Source organism: Plectropomus leopardus, chromosome 13 (assembly GCF_008729295.1).
Source record: "Plectropomus leopardus isolate mb chromosome 13, YSFRI_Pleo_2.0, whole genome shotgun sequence".
NCBI lineage: Eukaryota > Metazoa > Chordata > Actinopteri > Perciformes > Serranidae > Plectropomus > Plectropomus leopardus.
The window spans coordinates 21,214,069-21,234,418 of NC_056475.1; the positions used below are offsets into that span (position 1 = coordinate 21,214,069).

General features: G+C 40.6%; 1 pseudogene; it reads left to right on the top strand.

The window, feature by feature from the left end:
• The first annotated feature begins 11,332 nt into the window (after positions 1–11,332).
• LOC121952932 lies at positions 11,333–18,769 on the top strand (annotated as a pseudogene).
• Positions 18,770–20,350: the final 1,581 nt, after the last annotated feature.

Genomic DNA, 20,350 nt, shown 5'->3' on the forward strand with positions numbered 1-20,350 from the left:
ATCAGTTGCCCTCTCTCCCCCCTCTGTGCCCCCTTTACTCCACTCTCTTTTCCAGCAGAGAGTGCAAAGGGAGGATAATTTTTCCAAACAACAGTGTTAGAGTAAAATGGCAGAGGGAGGAGACAGGAGAATCAGAGAGAGATAAAGGAAGAGAGAGGGGCTGCTGATTGGCCTAGGTCATGTCAGTTCAGAGAGTCTAGAGGCACATCTGACAATGCAACACTGCATGCAGTTGTTTGCTGTCTAATGCCAAGACAGGCAAATAAACAGCTGCTCCAAAACCCTGTCTGATACACAGCCTCTAAAGCCTACAATACCCCAAAACACAGCCACGCTGCCTGTGACATGATCCTGCAACAAAAAGGGCTGATGGAGATCACAGCTTTTGCATTTTTCATACATTCACACACTCAAAAATGCGGTTGCATTTCTCAGACAAATACTAAAGCTAAATTTCATTCATGTCTGATCTTAAAAGTGTCTCCACGTCTCAGCTAATGTGGTCTGACTTGTTCATAAATGCTTTAATTTGGCTTTTTTTGTTGTTACTAAAATAAGATGTTCAAATGATTCGTTTATTATAGTGTAATTTCAGTAACCTTCAAAATAAAATAATCTAATTTCGGATTAAAAGTTAATAAAACAAGACTTCATTCATTATATTAGTAGATTTATAAAATAATGAAGCAATTATTAGTCATTTAAGGAAATTCTCTTATGTGTTTTTTTCATTATCATCGTTTTTTTTTAATAAATTCAGCTGTGTATTTTTCCGGCAGTTTTCCAGGTCTTTCAATTTAACGCCTATTTCCCCTTTCATTCATGCCCGCTATCATGAGTTGTCAGCGGCTCCGTCCTTGGGGAGGGAAATCCCAGCTGTCACTAAATAACTTTTCAGATCACACCAATAAAGCTAATGTCCAGGGACACTAAAGGCCATGGAGTCCATTTAACAGCTGCTTAACGCATGAGCACACAAGTGACACACACCCCCACATACACATGAACGTGTGTGCACAAACACACGCGGATTGTTGTGGATTACTCTAACCAGGCTAATGATCTCCTCAATGGGACAACTGGGACTCTTCTGAGACCATCTTCAGCCTGAGGCCCCACAGGGACCTGGAGAGGGGCTCAGGGGTAATTACAATGTAAATGCTGCGTTTGTGTGTGTGTGAGGGTGAGGGTGTGAGTGTGTTCCTGCTTGTGTTTGTCCAAGATTAGGCCAATCTACAATCTATAATCAAGCACGTTGTGATTATGATGGATGTAAAAATCACTGAGTATCCAATTATTAGCAGTTTTCCCAAAAACACATGAATAATTAGCTGCATATTAACAGATGTAACCCTGTTTTATGGGCAAGTCTATACACTTCTAGTCTTTTTTTTCTAACATAAAGCTCTCAAATGTATTTTCTGGAAACATTTAAAATAATAATTGAATAAAAATGCAATATATTGTATTTAGCTCATTTTGAATGAACAAAAAATCAAAGCAAATCAAACAAGAATTGTTTTTTTTTTTTTTTTATGTCCACATCTAAACCGTTTTGAATAAAATTCAGGTTAAAACAAAACACTTCTAATTCATTCTTCTGTGGTATTTTTTTGGGGGGGGGCTGGAGATTTAAAAAAAAATATTGCAAAGCTTGCTTACATGTTAGTTTGTACACATACCAGTGTGTGCATGTGTTTGCTTTCTTTTTTTCCTCTTATGGGCTTTTTACTGTAGAAAATAAGGATCTGCTCCCTCTTTGTTCAGGAAACAGATTTGTCATCAAGTAAACAGGACATTTTAACAGCGCCTGCTCACATGTGAAATTATATTTAAACGTTCAAAATCACTGAATGCAGATGACGGTAAAGCAGAGGACAAGAAATGGAGGAGAGACTAATTGAGAGGGAGAGAAGGATGGGGTAAATGGATGTATGATTGATGCGAGTTGGATGCTCGGAGAGAGAGACAGAGAGAGAGGGAAGGGGGAGAGGGGAAGCAGAAAATGAGGTGGCAGTCACAAATTGATCCTCACCTTTTTTTTTGTCATTCTGCCTTTGTTTCGGCTCATGGCCCCTCATCATCATCATCATTACCCCCCCCCCCTTTTTTCTTTCTGTCACCAGCCCCTTTTCCCGCCCCTCTCTGTGATTCGCGCCATGCCAATCAGATCGTAACATGACATTATGGCTCATTATACCTGGGCTGGATGAACGGTCTGATGATGGTCGTTCTCAGGTACAATGTAGAAACACAAAGACTTGCATGAAACGAGCCTCAAAATGTAACTGTTCTGTTTCTTTGTCTCTTTATTTGCTGCGTGTCATTTCCGTGGCATCCAGACGGAATCATACGAGGCAGGGCATTATGTAATCTGGGGATATAGGCTTGTAATGCCTAAAGAAAGCACTGATGGGAAGAGATAGCGGGAGGATGTAAATAGGAAAATAGACACAAAGAAAGGGAGTGAGAAGATGAGAATCATGGGAGAGGGAAAGGTAAAAAGAGAGCCATGGACACTCAAGCAGCAGAAAAACATTGTGGTCATCTGCAGTGCGATGAGTCACCTGTAGGCAACACACACACACACACACACACACATACGCACAAACTCTAAAGAGACAGGCTTTGCAATCACAGCCCACAGCTGCGTTGTTACAATGCCATAATGTCTGATAAACTGCATTCACCAAATGTGTCGCATTGTCATATCTGAAGCACAATCTTCTCCTGAATGTGTGAGTGAAAATAAAAAGTGATGGAATTTAAAACTCAAAAAGAAATCACAGAATGATCCGACCTTTCAAAGCCTTGCCGGCGAATTTGAGACATAAACGCGATGATTAACATAAACTGTTGAACAAAATGTTAATGAAAGACATAAATTAATCATTAGATGGTTTGCAGCCAGCGTGATGTTCATGTGATCAGTTAAAATGAAATCTGTGGATTAAATCAACCGTCTGTATCCTGTGTAGTTATTTCATTCTGCTATACCCCTCTGCTGCTCCTCTGTTGGGTCGGGCTTGAGAAGGCTGCGTCAAATATGCTGTCATTGACGTGACTTAGTCATTCAACATTATACAGACACTAGAGAAAAGTATCAAGGCTGCAATTTAAGATCATTTTCATTCATTCATTAAGCTGTTGATCATTTTCTCAATTAACCGTTCGTGCTGTAAAAATGTGACATTATAGAACCTCTTGTTTTGTTCAGCCAGCTTTCCAAAGCCGCCAAATATAATGCAATGCCAAGAACACTTGGAACTATTAAATTTTTCAATTAATATTTCATTTTCAGTAAGCCGATCGTTGCAGCTTTTACATTTTTGAACAAAAACACTTCATCCTTGTTTCTTTGCTAACCAAGATATCCCAAGTCAGCCGATGTGAGGGTTTTATTCCCGCTATCAAACACCAACTCAATTCAAAAAACCAAAAGTAAATGGAAACGCAGTGGACAACAGAAAAAAATGAAATTACAGCGATCAGTTTTAATACCCACTTTTCACAGTATCGATACATCAGTACCAGCTTTGCTTACTTGCTCTTATTTTTGATGTTTGCTACAATCATCTTACTGTACTCTGCTACTAACCAAAAAGAAAAGTCTTTTTTTTTGTTAGGTGATGGCCTTGTTATATTTAGCATTTAATTTTTAAAAAGTTAATTTTATACCCTCAATGTTTATAGATTTTTCTAGGTTGGATTCCAAGCAAGAAAATCCAATATTGTGACAACATAAATTCACAGCATGAGAGAATAAAACAGAAAAAGGCAGCAATGAAATAGAAAATCATACTGATTGTAAATCACATTAGAATCACTAAAACCAAGCATGTAGGTTACATTTTTATTGGGGGGTACAATAAAAAAAACACTAAAATGGCCGTTTGATGTTTGTGAAGACAAAATAATAAATACAAAAAAAATCCAATTCAATCATATTGTTCTGCAGGGTGGAATTGCTTTGAAAATTGAAAAGATCTATTATTTATAATTACTTGCAACACTAAACTATTATACACAAAATATTTGTTTTTGTATTTTGGCAAGATTTAGTTTTGATCAATCAGAAACATGTTATGTGAGGAACCAAAATAATTTCATTGTTGCTGGTGCAATTTAATTCAATTTCAAACATCTTTGCCAAACTTCTGCTTCAGTTTCTGATATTTCTTTCTATCAGTGGCAAAGGACTTTTTCGCAAAACTCGATGTTAAACCGACTCATTAGTCACAGGCTGTCAGATAGCGCAAGGTTACTGTAAAACAAAAACAAGGCCTTTATACTGCAGAAAATCAGATGAGCTTTCATCAGGAACATAAGCTATTTTCCAAATTGTCAGTCTGTCACTGGGTGGTCACATCATGTTATTTTTGGATATGAATAATCTGACTATTGATCTCTGCAGCAAAGTGCATCTGATGGCTGTGTGGCCCACATAGAGGCAAGCATTAGGTTTCTGTTTCCCGGGGACACAAAAAAAGGAAATAAGGAGCAAGTCTTGTCATCATTCATTCTAATTCTCTCTGCATTTAACTCACACTCTCCAGTCCTCCCCCGTCCCTCCCCCCCAGCCAGCTTCATCTCTTTTCAAGCCTCATCACCAACACACAACACTCCCCCTGCTCCGCCCCACCACCTCACTCCCCTCCCCATTTTCATGTCCCTGGACAAGAATGAGATTAATTTAGTCCATTTGAATTAGCAGTAGCTGGTTGTGCTGCTTTAGGTTCCCTGACAGCAACCCCCCCCACCCCCACCAAAAAAAAACAAAACAGTATTTTCTGTGTTGAGTGAGAGCTGCTCCTTGTCGGCCATGTCCTCACACTGTGAAACCTCACTGGTGTGTTCCCGCTCTCGTGCCTTCAGTCCCTCCTGTGTGAGTCTGTCTGCAGCTGTGCACATGTTTGTGCAAGTGATTCCGAGGCAATCTTTTATTTATGGGCATGTGCATCTTTTAGAGCATTTCATTTTGGGAACATTTGTATTTAAGTGGTTTATGCAACTTTCAGGAGACTGCAAACATTCAGGTGTGAAAGACCACACAGTAGCTATCAGCTTTTTCACGGTGTTGCCATGGCAACAAGAGGCATATTGATCATTAATATTTCGTTATCATCTACTGAGTTGGAAACTTTGCATTGTTGAGAAAGCCATGAGAGACGAGTGGAAACGGTTTCTCTGTTAGTCGTCAACATTATGACCTGGTCACAACCTTTTTCACACTCTGTGGTTGCGACCTTTAACTGTAGAGTCTGACCACATATTTGGTCAAACTCTGTTCAAACACAATGTGTAACACATGAACAAACATCCACAAACATCCTGCCACGGTCCAAACGCCATTATTTAAATGCTGAAAAAGATTCAACACTCTCACATTTAGTCCAAATGAGTCGTGTCTGAAGGAGACATTTAGCAACAAAAACTGGTTTAAAACATTGTGGATTGTTATTGTTACGTGGCTTCTTAGAGAATCAGATTGTTTTCTAATAGATCCGATTACATCTTGGCTTATCACAGAGATTTTACATTTTATGTAATCTGCAAAAATGTATCAGAAACAGCTGTTCGGTATTGTTCACACACTTGCCTATTTACTACTCAGGGATCACCAGAGAACTCAGACCATATGAAACTTCCCAATTCACATTTGCGGTCTTAAACTTGTTTCCATTTATTTCTGCAGGTTGCCTTGTCGACTTCTGTATTGGTACTGATATGATTTGACAAGTATATTTGTCATTTTGCAGCAGCAATGAGACACCGTACAGATCATACTGGTAATTGTGGACTTGGTATATTAACTTGTCTTCAAAACTTTCTACCATTGTTGTCGCTGCCGGAGTGCTCTCTGACACCTGACCTTGTCACTTCCACACACTGCCCCTACACTGCTCTCCTAGTCCCTATAGCATATTGCATCTTGAGGACACGTAGCACGAATTTCCAAGGATGTTCACAACCGACGCTCCAGATGCAGGATGCAGGATACCCTAGGCAGTCGTATCTGCAGCTTTAAGGTCTTTGTACACCAACTCATTATTTGTGCAAAATTGTAACACATTTATTGACACAACCTCACTTAAAACCGTTGCCTTTCATTTAGGATTTTGGAATGGGTTTAATTTTCTGCATTTTTTCACATCCATCAAAAGCCTTTAGTTGTTTGACCAAGAAGCAGTGGAGAAAATGTGGCGTAACCTGCCGGACGCATCCGCAAAGGACTTGCAAACGCCTGTAGTCTGTGCATCTGCACTTCTCAGATGAGTAACGTGTTTTACACACTAGTCATATGATCACCAGAAAAGTCTTGACTCTGTTTCTTAAGAATATTTTAAGAATTAATGAAATCCCAAAATCCATTTTAGATGTGATTGCAGATAACAGAAGAAGTCTAGAGCATCTTAAGAAGCTGCGGAAACTACAGGCAGGAAGAACTGCAAAGCTTCACCGAGGTTTTATTTTTGTTCATTTTTGTTTCAGTTTTTTGATACAATTTTTGTCCATTAGTCTGTTTAAATTCCGGTTTAAGAAAAACTAAACCCATACAAAACAAATTGTTTGGCACAATTGATCAGCCAGTTTCTGTTGTCCTCTGCCTCCTCTCCCTCGTCTTGTCTAATACGTTAATCTGCTGTGGAAATGCCACTTTGCTGACGTCATGTTTCACTTTCCATGTTTTCTTTTCTTTTTTTTTAAATTTCATTTATTATGCGTTTGACTCAACAGCTGAACCGATCAAATATTACTTACTTTGACGCAATATATGAATCATAAAGGGGAGAGCTGTGACTGTTGGCTGTGCATTAAGCTTTGCTTTCATACTGAGCAATTCCAAGTGCAAAACATTCCTAACATTTTCTGTTGGTGTTGACGCAAGCGTAAGTTGTAAGTGTACAAGTTTCCAGTCAGATTGCGAAAGGTAAAAGGTAGTGCACGTCCTGCGATTAGGCTACTAGGGTGAATCAGAGCTCACTCTAGTGTGTAGTCAAGACGCGAGTGTGTGTGCTAAGCGTTTAGACAGCGCAGATAACTCCTTTGTTTTCAATCTATTTCCAAAACAAGATACCGCAAAGTTATTTTCAGCCAGTTGTCAAAGCGTGTGAGGATCGATTTAAAGAGTTTAGAGACTTTGAAAGCGTCACAAGCTGCTGGCATGTTTTAAGTAGGTGAGTCCAGGTGCCGCTCTCCTCCCTGCGACTTTCACGTCAGATCGTACATCTCCCGCTTCACTTCCTCAGATGAGGAGGGGGAAAAAAAGCTCCCGAGGGGTGAAACTGAAAGTGAGAGAAACAGGTTGCTTTCTCTCCAAGGTCAGCCAGCTGCCACAGTCAATGAGCCTCTTCAGTCTATGAGTCAACAAAGCACAGAATCACTTCCAAGCATTCGTTTGTCATATATAATACAGCCCACCGACCCCATCACGTTCTCAACAAAAACCCGCAGTCACAGATAATAACCCTCGTGAGCTTTATACTGTAGGAGGCTTTTGACTGAGTCATACAAGATGTCCTCAAAAAGCTTTTTACGTCTGATCTTCTACACTTTTTTCCCACCCTTGCCCATGTGAGCGGTCCCTGAGAAACCCATTGGTGCTGTCTGTTTGTGTTTACCCCTGCGGACAAACCAGCAGCTTCATCAAGGGTGCTATGGAAAGGACAGTGTGTCATGAGGGGCCGAGCAGCACGGTGCCGCATTGTTTTAGAGGCTGGATGAGTCACAGAAGACAAATTGGGGTTGGTGGCATTTTAGAGGGCTCGTCCATTGCATTAGGACGGCACTGTTTAAATCAACAGAGGGATTATAACATGTTCCCATGACGCCTGTTTTAGCAGGTCGGACAAGGAATTCATTAAGGCATAATCTAACCTAATTACCTGAGAGACTCGACAGTTACATGTTAGGATTGTAATTTGTTATTTGAGAATAGCTCCCCTCTGCTCCTCACGAAAAGTTAAAATCTTCAAAACATGGAGCCATATTTATAGCACCAAGTACACAATGTGAGTGCTGCATCGCTTTGACTATTTCAAGTTATTTCTATATGACTCACCAAAGAAATTCAAAAGCTCATACATCATCAAAAGAGCAGACAGCAAATTCTCTTCTGCTTTAGTCATGGCTGAATTACTTCTCATCTATATTGTCATTTCTTTGCGGTGAGATGAGTCCGCGCTTCAATTATTTGTTCCTTGTGACAAGGTCTGAAATTCAAATGAGGCGCTTGACATTGTGTAGATTTAAACTGAAATTGTGGTCTAAAATATGTGAAATAACCCCCCCGCCCGCCTACTCCCCAACACACTAGCACACACACCCCACCCTCCCAGCATCTCATTCAGTTTTTTACCACATTTCCAAATAATGCTTCTCAGTAGGGTTCAGCTTTCTCTGAGTGGCTCCCTTTGATTTTTTTTTCCTGTCTGTACTGATAAAAGCAAAATTACACAAGATTGCCCACATACAATAGGGGCAGCTATAAATGCGTTCATTTTGTTTTTGACTTTCAGCACACATATCCCACACTCGTCCTGTATGCGGATGTCAAGTGTATGCAGGTGACAGAATCCGAGCATAATCCGTTTTTTCCTCCCTGCTCCCCTTTTTCTCTTTATTTCCACGTCTGTGTCTTTGTGTCTCGCTCTCTCTCTCTCTCTCTCTCCGACCACCCTCACACACACTGCCAACGTGAGATAGCCATGTCTGTGTGTCCAGTGCAGTGTGTCATGTGTGATAATGTGTGACGTACGCGTCACGTGCCAGCGGTTTTAGGGTTCCACTAGAAGCTACTTATTATTGTTATCGTTTACAGGCATCATCATTATCAGCTGGAGCAGACGCGACGGGTCCCTCTGCATCATTGTTCCCCCCAAAACCCCCTAAAGCTCTCGCCGCCAAAGCTACCCATAGCGTAACCAACAAAGGAGGGAAGAGAACACGTCGAAAAATTACTCTGGCACTCTTTCAACGTCCCTCCCCTCGTCCATCCTCTCATCCACGGCCTGCGCACCCCTCCTCTGCTCCTCTGTCTCCCTTTTTTTTTTTACCTCTTTATCAAATGTTCACTTCTTTTGTCTCACGCACTGTTTCTTATTCCATCGCACTCTATCTTTCTGTGTGACACGCTCTGCCCTCGTCTGCTCTCTCTGGCCGCCATTATCTAAACCACCCATCTCCTCATCTTTCCCTCAATTCCCCTCTCTCATAGAAAAAATTCACAACCTACACACACTGATAAACGCACACCCCAACACACACACAGTGACACTGTGTGTACATAGTCCCACCCCTCCCAAAACCTTCTTCCACGCACACACTTACCCACCCCCGTTCACACCACCACCACCGTCATCAGCCCTTATCTCACTCCACCAAATCTGCTGTGACTCAAAACAATTTCCTCTCATTTGCGATTTTACTGCCCACCCCCGCCTCCTACACCTCCATCAAAACCACCTACCCCCTCCAATAAGCCCTCTCCACCTCCTCAATACCCCATCGCTACCCATCAGGCGCGAACCCCACCCAAACGCACATGCACACAGATATACAAATGCACTCACGTACACACACTCTGACCGGTCGCCATTAAGAATGACGGCTCATCGTGTGTAAGCGGTGACTTGCCACTGTCATCCAGTGGAGCCCGAGAAGAACTGCAGTGTGACGTCACGGCGGACGCCGGCCCCGCTGGTTGGTGGAACATATTTACGTGTGTGTGATTCTGTGCGTGTGGTTGGGATGGGGGAGCCGGAGGAATACAATTTGGTGGGTGGGTGGACCCGGTGGGCCTTGCTGCATCACTGAACCAGGAAAATGAATGAGAGCCTACACTAGGTGTCACCCCCTTCCTCTCCCATCGGCCTCCGCTAATTTCCCTTTCTCTTTCTCGACTCCTCTCGCTATGGATCCAGAGGCAAAGAAAATAGTTGAAACTGCAAAAATTAAGTGTTTGACAATGTATTCAATGGTATGTTGCAGGGCTGCTTGACTGTGTTGAAAGACTTGAATCAGCTAAAGGAGAGAAAGAATGTTTGTATTATTTGAGGAAATGATTAGAAATCCGTTTAAAGTTCAGTGAAGCAGCCTGATGTGCCAGAAATTTTTGAGCGTTTGAATTTCAACAAGAGTAAACAGCACCACCCGATGGGAGGTTCACATGGCCACAACCAGGGAGAGGAATGCCTCACTGAGAGGTGTTACTATGGGAGGAAGAATATAACATGATGGAGGTGACAGGATACAAGCATGTGTGTTGTTTTACAGTGACAGACTGTGATTTACCTCAGTGAGGGGAAAATAAACCTCTGAGTCAGAAACACATCGTCACTTCTCTCTGAATCTTTGCAGTCGTGAAACTGTTTGACAGCCAGCAGCAGAAGAGTTTGTTGCTTTTTAATCAGAAATCTTTTTTTTTCCAAGCAGAAATGCACAGTTTTTACTGGTGATGAATATTTTCAAATACAGCCTTTAAAATCTAAAACCATGAATATGCAAAAAACAGCTGTTTCTCTGACACATTATGATGTTCAGCTCAACACAAGAGAAGAGAAATGGAAGTGAGGAACGTTAACAAACAGCTAAAGTTAGAAGTGAGTGTGGTCGAAACAAACTTGTTATATGAGGTAAAATTGTTTTTATTTACCCATTGAGCTCTTATAAAAAAAAAAAAAGCTTCCTGATGGTTTGTGTTGTTGTTCAGTAAATATGCTTTGTTCTTTGAACATTAGATTGTGTTGTTATCGTGCTAACTGTTCATTTATTGTCATGGTGGTCTTCCAGTTTCCGGTTTTGAATAATAAATGCTGATGACCACAGTGTGCTGGTATGGAGGGTATCTCCTCTCATGAACATTCGTGCGTGTTGGCTGTCGTTTTAGTGTGTTCCTGTGCCACCTTTTGGCTGAGACATGGCAGGGTGAGGGCGAGGCCGCAGGGGACTTTTTCTGCTGCTGATGTCGGTTTGGTCTGTCACGGCCTATGAATTGAGTTTGACCAAAAACATTTAGTTCCTTTGAACTTTAGTGAAAGAGTGAAACTCTGTGACACTGAAGAGCAGCTGAGAGAAAAACAACCAGCGTCATTTTGGCACCGTTTTAAGGGGAGTGCACATCTTGGTGGGTCGGAGGTAGAGAGATATGAATTGTAGCAATGCCCCAGCATACTGTTTATGCCCACTCTCACAGACAGCGAGCAAGGTGGGCGGACATTGCCTTGGTTATTGATTGTTATCCTGGTAATTGGTTATTGATTAACCCCAGCCTTCTTGTCTGTTTCTTAGGGGAACTGTACTGTACGATCATTCACTTTGGGATTGAGTTTTGTTTTCTGCCAAATCTCATTTCAGTATGGAAGATTTAGCGACAAAAAGTGCATGTAGAGAAGTAAATAGACAGTCCAGAACAGACGAATCCCCTCCTCCTGCTGTTCACAGTGTTGACTCACACTGCGGATCCTGCCTGAAAAGCATCCAGCGCTGGGTACCTGTGAACTACAAGAATGAAACAGTTCAGCTTTTAAAACTGGCGGGACCCGTGGTAATATTGTGTTTAGATGGCACACGAGTCAAATTTTACTCCTCTAGACTAAACATTTTCAGAGCTAAGGGTACCAAGTCTACAACAATACAGGAACATATGTCATACTTAGGCTGTTGGGATTGCATATTTTGAAAACCAGCAATTATTTTCAGTAGTTGGCGGTGTAGGTCACTTCTAGCCATGATAAACATTAATATGTCTGAGTTGCTTTTAATTTGAAAAGGCTAAAATTGCTTTACTGTTGACATGAGGATTGTTGTGTTCCAGTAAGTATTTTCAATTTGCCACCTGCTTTATTATAACAGTAATTAACAGGTTAATAACTCCAAACCATTAGGACTAATTAGAAAAAGAATTGCCTGTTAGTGATAAAAGTGTGGCAACATTTTAACTTAAATGGATTACACCCTCTCACTGACCTAAGTAAATGCCGTAGAGGCGTCACTAGCTCAAGTACGAGACAGATACAGTATGATATTTTGTTCGTACTCAATTAGCGCCTGCAAATGATAAAAAAGAAGTTGTAGACATTTATCTAAACTGTATCTGAGCTAATTATATTCAGTCTAAATAGAAAATAACCTCTTAATCCTATGCCTTAATTACAATACAGCATATATTATTCAAAAATGCTTTGAATGTCCCCCTAATGTACTGACAAAAATATATATTTATGAAAAAATTGCTGTTCTATAATAGGCAACTGCATACCACCATCTGAAACAATCATAAATAAACATAAGAAATTACCCTGGTTAGTAATAGTTTCTGCTTCAGTATTATAGTGTATTGCAGTTTTAGCAGTGGTGTTGCCATACCCTAGCAGAGGCCATCGCTCGATTGCTGTATGTAAGTACAATCAATGTCAAACAACATACTGTCTCCATTTCATTACTTTCAAATGTGTAAAAAAAACGGAAAACTAAAATGCTACATGAGTGATACATTGGCTATATCACTGTTGATTGTGATAGTTTTTGTAAAGTGTTAGTATGTCATAAAATGTCATTAAAAACGGCATCACGTTGTATACCTCTGCAAATCAGTCAAGTTGCATTACAGTTTCCATCCTTGACTGTCCACACTCATATGTATCCATGACAGTGGAAAATGTTTCAAAAAGTCTGTGAATGTTGCTGCAGAGAAACTATACGTTCTAAAACATGGATGCTTCACACACATCTTCAACTTGACAGTACAGATGATTTACACAATCAGCAGTTTCAAGGTGGGCACCCAAGATTAATGGTGCCAATTTAGTGTCTGACCGAATGTCTCTCCTTCTGCTCCTGAGTTATGATGCTGAGCAATGGCCAGAAAAGGGTTTTTGCAAAAAAATGATTTCACAGTGAAGCTGACCTTTGCTCTTTTATATATACAATGCCATCATTTCATCCTATTAGAAACTTGTGTGAGTTTCTATCATAATTAGCATATGAATTCTGGAGTTATGTCCAAAAATTGTTTTGTAAGGTCACAGTGACCTTCAAACCAAAATCCAATCAGTTCAGTCTTGATTCCCAGTGGGCGTTTGTGTCAAAACTAAAGAAATTCCCTTAGGGCGTTCATGTGAGTTGGACGGACAGACGGACAACCTGACAGCTGTTACTGGAGCAGTAGCATAAAAAGTCATAGTAAAGTATGTCATAGAAAAACTCGTTTTAAAAAATCCTGCTGGCTCCCTAAAATAGCACTAAGTTATCAAAACTCTGAGAACTCCTTATCTACGATACTGTGGGGGGGGGGATATCCCCAGATCCACCTGGGGGCTTGGGTCACAGCATTTGTGGATTGCCCCGCGTTACATAGGTTATTACGGCCCTGCCTCTTGAAACTTCATGGACTCACTTGACAGACTATATTAGAGATATTTTTTAAAACAGTATTTTCAATATTCCATAAGAAAAAAAGTGCATTTGCAAGTGTCTCCTGAGCAGAAAATTATAACTTTGTGGAAAGAAAAATAGTTGGCAATTCAACACGTATCCACTTTTCACTGACTCCCATTCATCGCACAAAGCCAGAACTTGATAGATGAGGACATTTAGTTTCCTTTTGTGTAAACCTTTTGATGCCAAAGGCTGTCAAAAACCTACACCAGCAATCACTAGAACTATTTTCTAAAGAAGAAAAGAGAAGTAGTAAAGACGTTTAGAAATACAAAGGAGCTGCAGCAAAACCAAAGTATAACACATGTCAGCTGCCAGAGAAAATAAGAACTTTTTCTCACCTCGAGGCCTTTTGAAACAAGTTTTTTGTATGGAATAATAACTCCATCAGCTACTGTATGTGCTGCATGTGGAGTTCATGTTAGGGGCAGTTCATTGAATGTTTTTATGGTTATGAAAACGAAGGAACATAATTTTGTTTCTCAGGTGATTTCACAGATGATGAGTTTCCTGATCGGCTTCGTCAGCATGGTGTTCTGCGGTCACCTGGGGAAAACGGAGCTGGCGGGGGTGGCGTTAGCGATAGCGGTGAGAGAGTTTTGCTTCTGTTTTTATTGGCATTCTGCTCTCGGGTCTCACAACTCATTCTCTTTCACAGCTTTTGAATTTATTTCATTTAACGTTTATCTATCCAAGCATGAATATGTTTTTCTTCTCTTTCTGGACTAATTTCAATATAGGTAATAAATGTCACCGGTATCTCCATTGGCTGTGGTTTGGCTTCAGCATGTGATACTCTCATATCTCAGGTATTGAATTCATCTTATTTACAAAACCAGGTCAGTCGCTGCTGTGCTCATAGTGTGCTCTTTCAGAATAGTTTTCCTGTGTTCGTTGGGCCCTTTGCCTTGCAGTGTTTTCTCATTATTCTGACCCCTTTCTTGCAGACTTACGGGAGTGGTAACCTAAAGCGTGTTGGAGTGATAGTCCAAAGGGGAGTTCTGATTCTGCTCTTAGCCTGTTTCCCCTGCTGGGCCATCCTCATTAACACTCAGCCCATTCTGCTTGCTGTCAGGCAGAGCACAGAGGTCGCCAGGTGAACCCTCTTCACCTTAGAAATAATGCATCATAGCAATACATAACACAAACCAACATTAAAAGCTACTTATACACCTAAACCCATAACTCAAGTTATTCAGCATGATTCATTGCATTTGTTTACCATTTTCTCCAAGACTCTCCCAGCTGTATGTGAAGATCTTTATGCCTGCTCTGCCAGTGAATTCAGCGCCAGTTTTTTATTATGTTTTTTGTATCTCCATCTCTATACGCTGCACTGAATGGCTGTTGTGTTGCATTATTGATCCAATTAACCCAATTCATCGCCTCCATGCTGCAGGCTGCCTTCATGTACCAGCTGCAGGGGAGTTATCTTCAGAATCAGGTGGGTTCAATGACTGGAAGACCACTGGTGTGAAACAAAATAATGACTGAAAGTTTGTCGGTAATGAGATGGTGTGTTAGAAAGAAGCGTGCACTGTAAGGTGGTAATAAACTGCAGGTGCACCGATGTGTTGAAGCGGCATGCTTTTTTAAACAGCGTGCTTACGCTCACAGGGCATCATGTGGCCCCAGGTGATATCTGGAGCAATGGGGAATGTTTTAAATGTAATAATCAACTACATCATCCTCAGCCGTCTGGATCTGGGGGTTGCGTAAGTAGAATCCACATAACTCATAATATAATGAATAATATCAGTCAAAGTAAGGATACAGCATGCTTGATAGTCTATTGCAGGCTTCTGTATGAGTGACTAGCGATGACTATATGCGTTGTTTTCTACCTTTTTTTGTCTAATTGTGTTGATGCCTCTGAAGTGGATCTGCAGCTGCTAACGCCATCACACAGTATTCCTTGGCTGTCTTCTTGTTTGTTTACATCTGCTTCAGGGACTGCACAAAGCTACATAGGATGGTACGTTGAGTGGATTGAAAGGGATAACTTTTCATTTGACCATTACCCTCCTATGATTTTTTTTTTTTTTTTTTAATTCTGGAAATTATTATTACAAAAATAGAAACAAAGATTTTACAAAGACTATTAATCATTTTTGTTAGCTTAGTCAGAGGAATTTCTTGCAGTAAAAGCTCCATTTATATAAAAGATGCTCCATAAAACTAAATATAGATTAATAATGTATTTATTATTATAAATTTGACTCTTTTAGTGTGTTGAGTTGCTCACTTGCCTGTGGATAAATTTCACATCTGTAGATGCTGACCTGCTGTGGACATAAATAAAGACTACACTAGCTTTAGGCCTACAGTTAATGGAATTCATTGACTCAATGTTAAGAACTTGGACGCTGTCTCTATTTTATCTATAATTACACTGTTCTTTCAAGGCAACTTAATGGAAAACTCTTAAGAATTAGGCTTCAGTCCTGGAAGGGTTACAGTTTTGGCATCATTTAAATTTGGCACTGTTTCTGTCCTTTTGATTCACTGTCACCTCAAATATGACATTATAATAGCAGCATTAATATAGCAGGAACTATTTGCTTTGTAGACTTAAGATATAGTGGAGTAATGGCGTCCTGAGCTGAGAATGAAGTCATGCTCCCTACACAGGGGAAGGGGGGTTATAATCTGAGCTTCTCTGTTTGGTGGCTGTCTGGCCAAATGGGCATGTTAGTGCATTTGAGTCTGCCTTTGTTTATCACACTGGAAAATGAATGGCTGTTGCTCTGCACTGGTTTCCGCTGATAACGCTGTCCCGACACCGCCTTTCATTACCGCCAGTTCTCTGATGTCAGTTTGGTGTGTCAGGGCCTTAACATGGCTGTTTTAATGGGTATAAGTACATTTCCCTCCTATTATCTCCTAGGCTGGTCATGAGACTGCATGCAGTAGTGGGGTCCCTTCCTCCACCTGGCCATCCCCAGCATGCTGATGCATTGTCTGGAGTGTTGGCTGTATGAAATCGCAGGGTTACTGGCAGGCGTCATCAGCGAGGTCGAGCTGGGAGCTCATTCTATAGTTTATCAACTGGCTGCTATCGCTTTCATGGTAACTTTCATGGTAACTGCTTTACATTATAGTAAGAGTTTCTCTCTTACTATAAATAACAACAATCTTGGTGTATATAGTAAAGAAATGATTGTTTCCATATTTGCATTTATCCTGACCACTACAGTGGGTTTCTGTGTGGCTGCCAGTGTTCGGGTTGGAAATGCTCTTGGTGCTGGGAACACAGAGCAAGCCAAGATGTCCAGCAAGGTCTCCCTCATCTGTGCAGGTATGAATCAAATATGTACCCTGACAAATCTCCACTGCAGTGTGCCAATGTGGGAGACAACGGCTGCTTATGTTATAGAGAGCTTCTCGGATCTACAAACATTTTTTAAAATCATGTGCCATTTAAAGAACCACATTAATGCTTTTAGATATTTCCCACTCTTGTCCTACAATGTGCTGTGTTTCTTATGTCCAATCCAGCTACACTCGCATGTATCATCGGAGCTTGTCTTGGTGTGTCTAGGGATGTTGTTGGCTACATTTTCACCACAGAGAAGTAAGTACAGATTTTGACACGCGATATTCATAGGTGTGTGTTTTCTTACATCCGAAACAATAACTAACAGGCAAACAGCAAACTCATACAATATCAACATGTAAATCATCATGTATTAACTTCAGAGGACACGCAAAGTAAGCTTGGACCTTTTGCACTGTCACTACCTGAGACATGGTCAATGCAGTTATGTAATTTAAACTCACAAACAAAACTTAGTTCAAATACCTTTGCACTTAAATGTCTTTGGTAGAATCTCATTGTCATATCTTTATGCGTATTCGGAGGGTGGCCGATGTCATGAAGATGTTTGCTTTCATCCATATCACTGAAGCCTTTGCAGTGAGAACCTTCACCACACAAGTCATTTGATCTCTCTGCTGAGCAAAACAAACCCGACTTTTTGCCGTAGATTCCTCTGTGTTTAACTTCCACAGAGTGTGACCGGAGGTATTGTCAGGGGGGCAGGGAAGCAAATAATTGGGGCTGTTTTCAACTTGGTGGGTTACTACTTTATTGGGCTCCCCATTGGAGTGTCTTTGATGTTTCCTGTCAAGATGGGCATTGTAGGTGAGGACAGATTAAATATTTTTACTGTAAATGACAGTCTTGTCACATCAATCTACTAAAATTAATAAACCATCCCTCTTTGTGTCTCTGTTGCAGGGCTGTGGATGGGGTTTTTAATTTGCGTTTTCATTCAGTCCACATTTTTTTTAGTTTTCCTGTGTAAACTTACCTGGAAGAAAGCCACTAAAGAGGTGAGTAAGTCCACTGCTGACATCATGTGATGCTAATAATCTGAGGTGCAGACTCGAGTCAGACTCAAATCACAAATTTGATGACTTTTTGACTCAACAAAATCAAAAAAGACAGCATGACTTTGACTGGAACACCAGTGACTCGTGACTTCACTTGGACTTGAGTCTTTTGACTTGAAGATATTTGATACCTTCCCCCAAGACCAAAGATTAAGACATATGTCATTTTAAAAGTGTGCCAAAAATCTGTTAATTTCCCCTCATTTCCTTTTTATAGTTAATTATCATTAACACTATTCAATCCCTGCAGGTCGGCACTTAATTCCCCAGATCCATTGTGTTTGAATCAGTACAATAGTATTCAATCAGGTTGCAGGACAGAGCCGTGAAGAATTTACATTATGTTACTGTGTGCCTATTGGGGAAAAAATCTAAAATTTTCATGAGATAATTTCGTTCTCATCCCAAAACTGTGCAGTGGTCAACAAAACAGGAACTTAAGACTTGAAAAATAAAGGATTAGGTCACACCTCTGCTAAGATTGTAAATGTGAAAAAAAATATGATTAAGTTGTTTTAAATATCTCTGAATAGGCGCTGGTGAGAGCCGGAGTCCATGTTATGGAGAGGCACAAGATCTTTGGGATAGAAAAAAAAGGTAAGCAAAAGCTATTGTTATTCATACTTATAGCTAAATAGAACATCTGCTTTCTGGGAACTGTTGTATAACTAACCATGTATTTAAATTCTCTCTTTCAGCCCTGGACACCAGTGAGAAACAGGCTCCCATAAGAACCAGTCGATCCAGTTCTTTGAGTCCGGCGGAGGGGAAGCTGGAGGCGCTCGGAGCAGGTCAGCAGACTTCAGATGACGTGGCTCTGTCAGTCAGGCAGCTGGTGGTGAGACGTGGCCTCGCTGTGCTGCTCATGTTCATCATCCTCACTGCTGGAGTCTTCATCAGCGAGCTGCTCATCAGACTGCTCGAATTAGATGAGTGACCATTATTAGACCTCGTGTGTGCAGCTTGAAACCAAGCTCAGTGAGTCTGCCTTTGAGAGTACAGATGCATCCTCGTGTTTTGCAGTAAAGCACAGAAAATCACAGTCTAGGCAGCTTCCATAATGACAATTTCCATGCTATACTCAGTTATACAAATATGCCGACCATTTGCAATAATGATGGGAAAAATAGCTGCATTGCAATGATATGTTACACAAGTAAAAACATTCTCTTAATACACCATTGTGAACATTTATAAAGTTTAAAAAGTTATGACTTTATTTTCTTTATTACTTTATAACAAAGTGATAGTCTTAAAAGTTACATAGATTTTACAATAGCATTTACAGCAGTAATGTTTGATTGACTTTTCCAGCTCTTTCTTGCTTGAATCTTTCTACTTTTGTAGTTCTAACATTAGTCATGTTTTGGAAAGTCTAATAATAAACACGACTGAAATGAAGCAGCCAACGAGGAGCTGAACTGAAAAAATATTGTATACGTATGTCTCCTTTATATAGAAACATGCTGTGTAAGATTGGCTCCAATCAAGACACTGACGAAATATATGTTCTCATTATGAAGTATATAGTCTGAATGGATGCCACAATTAGAAGGAGCATGATTAAATGCTATATTTAGGCTACAGCGCATCTGTAGATGTGTGCTTTCATCATCAAAGACAGAGAAGCTGCTCTTTTTCTTTGGTTTATTTTTCTTTCCTTTGATCTGTGTTGCCAAATTTGATGATAATGAAAGGTCTGTAAGCTCACGCTGCAACGTGCTGGCTGGATGAAGACATGTCAAACTGAGCAAATCAACCACCTGTGCACTCTGCAGGAGCAGATAACTAGCTAGCTCAGGCTTCACAGTTATAGCCTGCTCACAAATGAAAAATTCACCCTGGTAACAGCAAACAACTACGCACGTTGGGTTTTTCAGAAATACGTTTGGTATGTATGGTGTTTCTCTACAGATCCATCAAAAGCAATGAAAAACAGTGTCGGTCCAGGTTTAAAAGGGTTAACTAACCCACTGTAAACCCATCCACAGCAATAATTTAGTAGAAAGAGTGACAAAGTCTTAGAGGCAGATAGGGGTGTCAGATGGGTAAAGCAAACACAGGATTTTCCCTCCAGGACACTGCTGTTTTTGTCCTACGTGTGATGTAGTTAACTTACTTTAGCTATGTACCAAAAAAATATTACTTATTTTAAACCAAATCTGTCATGATCTCAGCTTTTGTTGTAGTTTGTTTTCTATTTTATTCTGAAAGTCAGTCTCCCCATGTGTTATTTCCTCCCTTTGTCTGTATTTCCTGCCTGTTTTCTGACACACCTGCCTTTTATCAGTCTTTTAAGTGCTTCCCTTTTCCAAGAGTCTTCCCTGCACATCCGTCTTAGATAAGTCATTTGCTCCAACCTAGTGTTCCCTACCACACCCTTTGTCCGCCAATCCCTGTGTTTACCTCCCCTTTGCCTGTGCCCACCTACCCAAGCTGTGTCATGTTCTTGTGATTAGTTTTCTCTGTGTGTATATATGCCCATCTTTCCCTTTTTCCTTTCTCAGTTTGTCATTCT